This window comes from Pipistrellus kuhlii, unplaced genomic scaffold (genome assembly GCF_014108245.1).
Source record: "Pipistrellus kuhlii isolate mPipKuh1 unplaced genomic scaffold, mPipKuh1.p scaffold_m20_p_16, whole genome shotgun sequence".
Taxonomy (NCBI): domain Eukaryota; kingdom Metazoa; phylum Chordata; class Mammalia; order Chiroptera; family Vespertilionidae; genus Pipistrellus; species Pipistrellus kuhlii.
In genome coordinates, this window is record NW_023425471.1 from 10,635,236 (window position 1) to 10,645,655 (window position 10,420).

Sequence of the window (10,420 nt, forward strand, 5' to 3'; positions counted from 1 at the left end):
CTTTGCTATATAACATCCTCGAACAGCTATCCAGATCAAAGGCTGTCAGTGATTTTGCTCCTAAATTGTGCAAAAATGCACAAGACCCATGGAGAATTGTTTCCCAACAATGACTTGCTCTCTCACTTCTTTTGGGTCTCTATTCAAATGTCATCTTGTCCACAAAGCTCACCCTGAGCATCTTATATCAAACTAGAGGCTCAGTGCATGAATTTGTGCACCGGTGGAGTCCCTCAGTCTGGCCGGTGATTGGGGCCTATTGGGCCATCTCACCCAGTCCCCATCAGGCCTGCCAGTCAGGGGGAGGGACCGTGGGAGGTTGGCCGTGGGAGTGCACTGACCACTCCTGCATTGAGCGTCTGCCCCCTGGTGGTCAGTGCATGTCATAGCTACTGGCTAGTCATCTGGTTGTCCAGTTGTCTGGTTGTAACAGTCACTAAGGCATATATATAGGCACTTATGATCATTACATCAAATGACTCCTTATCATCATTAGAATACTAAACTATGTGTACTTAGTTTTATGTTGTTGTTATATGTGAAGTGCAAGCTCTGTGGTAGCAGAGACTTTGTGTAGTTCACTGCTGTAGCATCAGAGTCCAGCACAATGCCTGGTATACGTAGACATTCAATAAATATTCACCAAATGAATGAATAAATCAAGATATCACCACCAGTCAAGAATACAAGACATATTTGGAATATTTTTCAAATATAAAATTATATTATATTAAACTTGCTCTGTCTCATTCCATAATCTATCTGTCCCTGCTCTGGCTGGTTTAAGCATCCAATTAAGTCTTTACCACTGGCTTTCTGGCCTTTTCCTGGGACTGGTTTGCCCCTCTGTGCCTACATATTTCTACCCTCTCATCCAGCTCCAAATCCTGGCTCCTTACCTTGTGCTCCTTTATCTGCCACTGCCACGTACTGTGACAATCCTTTTTAAAATAAGCCAGTGGTGTGCTGGTAAACTAGCTCTCTGAAGAAAGGCTTGGATTTGTAGCATTTGCTGATTCTGTGGTGTAAATACTCTCACTGTGGCTGGCTTGATGACTTTCTAAATGTTTAACAATCAGCTCTCACAAGCTGCTAGGAGCTGGCTCCAGCACACCACCATATGAAGAGAATAAGATATGTAGTATTTGAGGTTATCTTTTACTTGGCAAAATAATATATAGGTTTAAATATGCCCATGGGTTAAGAGAATGCCTTACTCTGAACTGAGTTTCTCCTTAATCACTCCTTATCTCATATCCTCTACTAATAATAGTTCTTTCACTGTAACCTGAATCAGAGGGCACGGTAAAACACAGATGGCTGGGCCCCACCCCCGGGGGCTTTTGGGTGCTTGGGGCCTGAGAATTTGCATCTCTAATGAGCTCCCAGGTGTTGATACTGTGGGTCCTGAGACTAGCTTTGAGAGTCACTTCCCTAGTGGAATCACATGCAAGATATTTGCCCCAAATTTATTTCTTTTTAAAAAAATATTTTGATTGACTTCAGAGAGGAAGGGAGAAGGCAGAGAGCTAGAAACATCAGTGATGAGAGAGAATCATTGATCGGCTGCCTCTTGCACGCCCCACACTGGGAATGGAGCCCGCAACCCAGGCATGTGCCCTGATTGGGAATTGAACCTTGGTCTCCTGGTTCATAGGTCGATGCTCAACCACTGAGCCATGCCAGCTGGGCCCCAAATATATTTCTAAGTGCTAAGTGGAGGAGGTAAATCTTTGTCAATAAGCTGTGTATCTGGATTACAGAGAGGGAAAAAAACCTCAAAATAAAAAAGTTCATAAGGTGTTTATAAAATAATGAACAGCCGGGAGTGCTGAGGACCTAGAGCTCATTGGGATAGGTCCCCAAGATGGTGAAAAGCGGGTTTCCAGGTGTGTGTGAAGAAATAACCCCTTTGGTTTATAACTGTATTATAGTTAATTTTGTAGTACTGCCTTGGGTTTCTGAAGGATGAGGTGGAGCTGGAAACGGTTCTGATGAGGGCTTGAATCTTGAGGCTTGCTGGGTAAGCTCTCCTGCAAATGAAACCGAGCACTAGATCACTTCTTTAAGGGCCCCACATGTCAGACAACCTTGCAAAAAAATTATTTATCCGTTACCATGTGGTACTCATGTAAATAAGAGGGCTCGGGCAAAGAGAGAACACTTAGCCTTGATTAGATAGGACATATTAGCTTCCTGAAATTTTCTCACCTGTTTAAGCAGCTCTCAATCACAGAACCTGACAGCATAGGCACTCACCGTGGGAAGGATTAACAGAGCTCAGCTGAACCCAAGGGGTGTCACACTTACCCTAGATCTCCCGGACATGCGTGGGTTTCTTGCCCCTCCGAGGCCCTGTGTGTGGCCTCTCCCTTTGCAATTACCCGGGAGGACGATGCTGAAGATATTCTGTGCTGAGCCTGGCATCGTTGCAACTGATTTAACCCTGGGACTGGCTAGTTCACAAACAACGGGGCAAGACAGGGATGTGACTGAACACGGGGATTACTAGTGGAACAGGGTGCCAGCAAAAGCCCCGTTTTCCCGAGTGTAGCTCTTTTGTTTCTTCGCCAGGGACCAAAGCTGTCCTTGGCAGTTAGGCACAGTTTGTGTTGACAAGCTTGATTTGCAGAGGTAGATAGGAAAGAGAGTTCATTATCAGATACCTCTCTGGCACAATAGCCCCTCTGACGGAGCTATTCTTTTTCAATGGAGGTAGAAGAGAGCCAGACCTTTATCTTCCTGGGGGTTCTCTGTGCTACTTAGAAAAATCAGCTTGATCGATCTAGGGATTTCTGTGTGACACCCGTAATTCAACAAAGCCACTTTGCACTGGGTGGCCCGATGTAATCACCAGCCTTTATCTGGCCCCAGGTTTTCTTTACCTGCTGGAGGACTGAACCCCAGGGCACTGAATAATAGTGGGCCTCTTGGAGGAAGCAACTTACCTTTATCTGAGGGCTCTGTACCCTTCATTACAACCTGGACAGCTCTCTTCAGATCAAGGGATTCCCGTGTCCAGGATAGCTCTAGTCACCTTTTGTTTAGTTATTTTTCTTAAAAAAAAAAAAGTTTTATTGATTTCAGAGAGGAAGGGAGAGGGAGAGAGCTAGAAACAGTAATGATGAAAGAGAACCATTGATTGGTTGCCTCCTGCACGCCCCACACTGGGTATCCAGCCCTCAACCCGGGCATGTGCCCTGACTGGGAATTGAACTGTGATCTCCTGCTTCATAGGTCAATGCTCAACCACTGAGTCATGCCACATTTTAGATCTAACTGTTGGAAATACGAATGAGTCAGACATAACAATGCTCATCCCAGCGGTTCTCAAAGTGTGGCCCTAGGATCAGCAGCGGCAGCAGCCCTGGGACCTTGTTGGAAATGCAAGTTCTTGGGACTCAGCCAGATCTGCTGATGAGGACCTGGTGGTGGTGGTGGTGGGGGGTGTTGGGGGGGGGGAGGAGCAGCATGCTGTGCTTTAACAAGTCCTCTGGGGATTCTCATGCCAGCGTTCAACCACAGGCCTATATGAACTTCAGCTCCTCCGGGCATTGGGTACCAGCAGGTAGTGGTAGCTCTGAGGCATCTGGGAGAGCTGTTCCTTGGCAATCATCCTTTATACTCTGTTTGCATTTTAAATAATACTCATCTCTGCTTAATGATAAAGTGGCACTCTGGCTGTTTAAAATGTAAGTGAAACTGCTTCTTGGTAAGTCTAGATGTAAAGGCATACAAAGAGAAAAACTTTAAAAAAAACACATACCTACTTTAGGTACCAACAGATCTACTGTCCTATCTCTCTCTCTCTCTCTCTCTCTCTCTCTCTCTCTCTCTCTCTCTCTCTCTCTCTCTCTCTCTCTGTCTCTCTGGTGTTAATCCTCACCTGAAGATGTTTTTCCATTGATTTTTATTTTTATCATTTTTTATTTTATTTTTAAATATATTTTATTGATTTTTTACAGAGAAGAAGGGAAAGGAATAGAGAGCTAGAAACATCGACGAGAGAGAATCATCGATCAGCTGCCTCCTGCACACCCCCCACTGGGGACGTGCCCGTCACCAAGGTACATGCCCTTCACCGGAATCGAACCTGGGACCCTCCAGTCCGCAGGCCGACGCTCTATCCACTGAGCCAAACCAGTTTCGGCTGATTTTTATTTTTTTTAAAAAATATTTTAATTGATTTCAGAGAGGAAGGGAGAGGGAGAGAGAGATAGAAACATCAGTGATGAGAGAGAATCATTGATCAGCTGCCTCCTACATGCCCCACACTGGGGATTGAGCCTTCAACCCAGGCATGTGGCCCTTGACTGGAATCGAACCTGGGACTCTTCAGTCCTCAGGCTGATGCTCTACGCACTGAGCTAAACTGGCTAGGGCTCAGCACACCTTTGGACATAGATATTTAGTCACCTGATAGGGAAGTGTACATGGAAGGCTTCACAGATGTCTGCGGTCCTGCCCCTGCTTACCTCAGCCACCTTGGCAAGTTCCACTCTCCCCTTTGCTCACTATAGTCCTACATCAAGAGTCTTCTTTCAAGATGCTACATTTCCTCTAACTTCAGGACCCTTGCACATGCTGGTTTTTCCCACATCAGATACTCTTCCCACACTCTTGGCCTAGCTATGCCTCACCCTTCATAATTTACTCAGATATCACTTTCTAAGGAGACTTTACCAGCATCCCCCCAACTAGGTTTGTGTGTCAAGTGTGTGCCCCATATCACTTTGTCCTCTGGAAACTTTAGCCCTAACATCCCCAGAGCTTATCACAGTGCTTAGCACATGGGGTGTGTTAATATTTGCTGTTGAATAAGCAAGTGAGTGTTATGCAGATGGTGAGAATTGTGAGGAGAGAGAAGGAAACTGACATTGGACTCCTTTATTTGACTATACTCCATCCTGGTTAAAATTCACTCCTGGCCCCAGCGGGTTTGACTCAGTGGATAGAGTGTTGGCCTGTGGACTGATGGATCCTGGGTTTGATTCTGATCAAGGGCACATGCCCAGGTTGCGTGCTTGATCCTTAGTAGGGGCGTGCTGGAGGCAGCTGATCAGTGATTCTCTCTCATCATTGTTTCTCTCTCCCCCTCTCCCTTCCTCTCTGAAATCAATAATATATATATATATATATATATATATATATATATATATATATATATATATATATATATAAAATTCCTGGACACTGAGGTTAGAAGCTGTTTAAGGAGGGGAAGCTGCTAGAGTGGGGAAAGAAAAGTATTTTCACAGTTCATGTGAATTTCCTGCAAGTTCATGGCAAGAATCTCTTACCCTGTCAACTCAAGGAGGCTCGATTGTTAGCTTAGGGCTCTGTGAAATATATCCTCTCCATAAGCTCAGTGGCAAAGTGAGTACTTTATAAATCTCAGAAATATACATGTACTTTATCTTTTCTATCTTAGTAGGTGGGAGCACGAAGAATTTCTGGGGGTTTGAACATTTCTTTCACAACACTGTGCAGGAAGTGGATTATCATTTTACTTTGAGTTGATGTTCCTGGTAATAACAGTCACATACCTAGGATGGATGCAATTGTTTAGCTGTCACCCCCAAACTTAGTTATTCCATTGATCTGACATTGAAAAGTACCTTTCCTATTGATCTAGTGTCAGATGGGCGGTATTAAGAATAATGATGGGCTTTAATTGACAGATTATCAAATTGCATTTTCCCACAACCAAACTCCTGACAGGCTTGGAAGTTTTCCTTCTCCGCACAGACCCCCTCTGACCTTTAACTTCTTGGTAACTATGCTAAATCCAGTCCTTGTTGAATGGCACTGGGAGTGCTTCCAATTCAGCATATTTCAAACACACAGATGGAGCATCTAGAATGATCTAAATTTCGCCAGGAATTACATATGAGAGGTAAACAGCAAATATTTGTTGAATGGGTGAATAAGTGAATTTAAATTGATGGCTTGTGTACCAAGAGAATCACGTGGTCAGAGACAGTCAAGTGACACTGGCCGTGGCATCTTAGGTATTTAGAGGTAGACCAGCACAGCGGCAGGGACTGGCCTGTATCAGCCATGACAAATATTCAGGGTGAGCTGGTGCACTGACCAGAAGAAGGAGGGCAGGCAGGCCTTTATGTGTCTTAAAATCAGTGGCATCAAATATCACATGATCTCACTCATTTGTGGAATCTAATGAACAAAATAAACCGATGAACAAAATAGATCCAGAGACATAGAAGCATGGAACAGACTGTAGAATCTCAGAGGGAAGGTGGGGGTGGGTGGATGGGAAGAGATCAACCAGAGAACTGTCTACATATAGGCTTCACCCATGGACACAGACAATTGGGTCTGTGGGGTGAGGGGGTTAGAAGGGGTCAGTGCAGGGAGGAAAGGGGATACTTTCAACAATAAATATTTTTTTAAAAAAATCAGTGGTGCCCAGAGGAAATCCAGACCCAGGACCCCACCATTAGCACAGCTCTGTGGCTGTAGCCATAGTCTCTGCCCCAGGGAACTTGTGAGAAATGCACATTTTCTGCCTCCCTTCAGTCCCACTGAATCAGAATCTGCATTTTAAGAGGATCCCCAGATGATTCTCATTAAATTTGGAGAAGACTGGTATAAGAGTTTCAGCACTCTTAAGATGCAAATGTCTTAAAGCAAAATCCTTCTTATGACTGCAGGAGTTTAGATTCCACGTTTTAACCTCTAGAGGTGACCTTTAAGAGGTCAGAGTTCTTAGCTGTACAACAAAAACATTGTTGGGTGGATTGAAGTAATCGATTAGGAAGACTGTTTTGTGGGTCTCTGAATGACTGACCAAGAAGGTGGAAAAACCAAGTTGAGCACGGCCAGCATGACTCAGTGGTTGAGCATTGACCTATGAACCAGGTCATGGTTCGATTCCCAGTCAGGGCACATGCCCGGGTTTCGGGTTTGGTCCCCAGTAGAATGTGTGCAGGAGGCAGGCAATCAATGATTATCTCTCATCACTGATGTTTCTACCTCTTTCCCTCTCCCTTCCTCTCTGAAATCAATAAAAACATTAAAAAAAAAGAAGAAAAAAAAGAAAAGAACAACCAGGTTGAGAAAACACAAGAGCGCTAGTTAGGACATTGGTCAGAGCTACAACATAGAACCAGTTCGATGCAGACATTGCTGTGACCATCACTGAGGCCATTTCTGGTATCATGAGGAAGTGGTGTGCTGGTGTGCTGGAGCCAGCTTGTGCCAGTTTGCGAGGGCCAGTTGCCTGCTTCTCATCTGAATTCTGTATCAGTGATGTCTGGTCCATTTGGAAGTTCAATATCAGTTGGGGGTAGCAGTTTTAATACTGCAAATCGGGGCTTTTTGAGAACTGTTTATCATGTTACCTCTGCATTGAGCCCATGATTTGGTACCACTACTTCTCCTGGAAACTAGGTGTTGCTGTTATAGCTGAGTCAAGATGGATAGTTAACTTTCCCACTTTCCCCTTTTTTGTATAACTAGCCTGAGGAAAGTGTCATGTAATCTGGGTCAAATCAGTGTTTCCTACCTTTGGCTGCATGGTGAAATTACCCGGAGGACTTTAAGAATTACCAATGGCCTGGCCAGTATGGTGTGGCTCAGTAGTTGAGTGTAGATTATGAACTGGAGGGTCACGGTTCCATTCTCAGTCAGTGCACATGCCAGGCTGTAGACTCAATCCCCAGTGTGGGGTGTGCAGGAGACAGCCAATCAATGACTCTCTCTCATTAGCATCATCATCATCATCATCATCATCATCATTCATTCTCACTCTCTCTCTCTCTCTTCCTCTTGGAAATCAATACAAATATATTTTTAAAAAGAAAAGAAAAAAAGAATTACTAATGCTGGGCTTCCAATTACAGAAATGCTGATTTAATTTGTTTGGGCGGAGGGATTCTCAGAGTGTGGTCCCCAGATCAGCAACATCAGCATCACTTCGGAACTTGTTAGAAATGCAAATTCTTGGGCCCACCCCAGACCTACTGCATCAGAAACTCTGGAGGTGGGGCTGGTGATCTGTTTTAAAGTCCCTCAGATGACTCTGATGGAGCTGAAGTTTGAGCACCAGTGAACTTGTAGAGACTTTTTTTTTATCCTAACATGTGGTCTGTCTTTGAGAATGATCCATGTACACTTGAAAAGAATGTATATTCTATAGCTTGCAGTGAAATGTTCTGTAAATGTCAATTAATTGCATCTGATCCAGTGTGTTGTTTAGGATTGCTGTTCCCTTGTTGATTTTTAGTGTTGAAGATTTATCCAGTGATGTCAATGGGGTGCTAAAATCCCCTATTATGATTGCATTGCTGTCAATTTCTCCCTTAAAGCCCTCAAAAAGTATTTTTATATATTTAGGTGCCCCTATATTGTGTGCATATATGTTTACCGGGGTCAGGTCTTCTGGGGACATGGGGTTGGGGCAGGATCAGGTATTCTTAGGCTGCTGGTTGGGGGCAGGATCAGGATCAATCTTTTCAATATTATGTAGTGACCTTCATTGTCTCTTGTTATGGCCTTCATTTTGAAATCTATTTTGTCAGATATGAGTATTGCTGCCTCAGCTTTTTTTTCATTTCACGACCAGCTTGGTGTGGCACTCAAGTGGCTGGGCAGTGCCAGGGGACTCAGGCACATTTTTCTGGTGACGCCGCTGCAGCATGCCCCCTCCCTGCTTGGAGCTCAGGCAGCACCTCATGCTGGCCTCTTGAGCATCCAGACTGAGCCACTGGGGGCGGGGTCTTGGTGAGGACCACTGAGTATCAAGGCTGAGGGTGACCGGGCTGACCTTTTACTCAGCTGGAGGCAGGGATGGAGAGAAGATGGGCATTTCAGAGACACAGAAGTTAGCTGTGCAGAAGGAAACAGGCATATAAGGTAGCTTAAGAACAGGTTAACAGCAAACTTCCATTGAGAGAGAGGAGAATGGAACCAACTCCCTGCCTACGCTGGCCCGCCCCATGGACATCCATGCTGTCTGATGTATCGCCCAAGAAGAAACGGGCACCTGTTCTCCTGGTTCCGGCAAGCACACAATTTTCTTGGCAAAGTTCTTTTTTGCCAAGTTCAGTTTTATTTGGTTGCTGTTCTGAACCACTATCACCGGAATTCATAGATGGGTGCACTGTGTTCAAGAACATGCGTTAGGTTGAACGACTGATACCATTCTGAGCTCCTATGGCAATAGTACCCTCTATGGAGGCTGCGGACTTCTGGAAGCAGATGTAGTAGAACCCGGCAACGGAAGCACCGCTGATGTCTTTGGTTGTGTGGTCTGGGACTAGGAACTGTTCCTTCCACTGCATGAAGACATAATCCCCATTCTTCAGCTCTTCACAATCAAAATAATCTGAATTAAATGATTTTGCCTACTGATAAAAAGCCAGAAACTTGCCCTAATGTTTCCCATCAACATCTCCATCCAAATCCCACTTTCGAGTTAAGAAAGGGCGTTTTTGGCTGATTATTTCTCCTTTGAAGAAGGTTGTAAGGGTTGGATACTCCTTTAATCTTCAGGTACTCACAAAGGTAAGAGTTCCCCACTGTAGAGCAGGCTGGTGGCCACGCCTGGCTGCTGCGTTTTGATGGGCAGCGGAGGGATGAGCGAGGCTGTGGAGGCGACCAAGGCACCAGCTGGTGGAGGACATTCAGTGCGGACTGGCATCCCGGGGGTACCCCAGAACCAGGCCTGGGGGAGAGGGAGAGGAACCACAGCTGCCACCCTGCCAGATTGGGTGTTTTCCTTCCTTCCTTCCTTCCTTCCTTCCTTCCTTCCTTCCTTCCTTCCTTCCTTCCTTCCTTCCTTCCTCCCTCCCTCCCTCCCTCCCTCCCTCCCTCCCTCCCTCCCTCTCTCTCTCTCTCTTCCTTTCTTTTTCCCCCCTATCTTGACTTCTAATTTGCCGATTTGATTCTCAGTTTCTTCTAATCTACTATTGATTACTTTATTTCAGCTATGTCATTTCTGATTGATTCTTACTCATGATCTCTATTTTCTTCATGCTTACGAAGTTCCACTATGTTCCTGATAGTTCTCATTAAGTTGCCTGTAGTAATCACTAAGATGTTTGAGCACCCTTATAACCATGACCCTGAACTCTATATCTGATAAATTGCTTGTTTCCATTTAATTTAGTTCCTTTCCTAGTGATTCCTCCTTTTCTTTCACTTGGGGGTTCTTTGTCTCCCCATTTTAGTGGGGTCAAGTCTGCCTCGGGTGCTGGGTCTGACACACAGCCTTGTGCAGGTCCCAAATCAGGGGCATCTGATTGGATGTGGTCAGGTTTTACAGGGTGTGGGGTTAAGCTGGGGTCAATATTCTGCAGTCATTAGGTGGGGTTCTGGTCTTCCGGGGGTGCAGGGTGAGAGCAGGGTCAGGTCTAACAGGGGTGCCTAGTGGGGCTGGGTTCAGATCTTCTAATGG

The 10,420-nt window shown here is 45.1% G+C and overlaps 1 pseudogene; it reads right to left on the reverse strand.

Moving 5' to 3' along the window:
- Window positions 1–9,019: 9,019 nt before the first annotated feature.
- On the reverse strand, window positions 9,020–9,679 carry LOC118719931 (annotated as a pseudogene).
- Window positions 9,680–10,420: the final 741 nt, after the last annotated feature.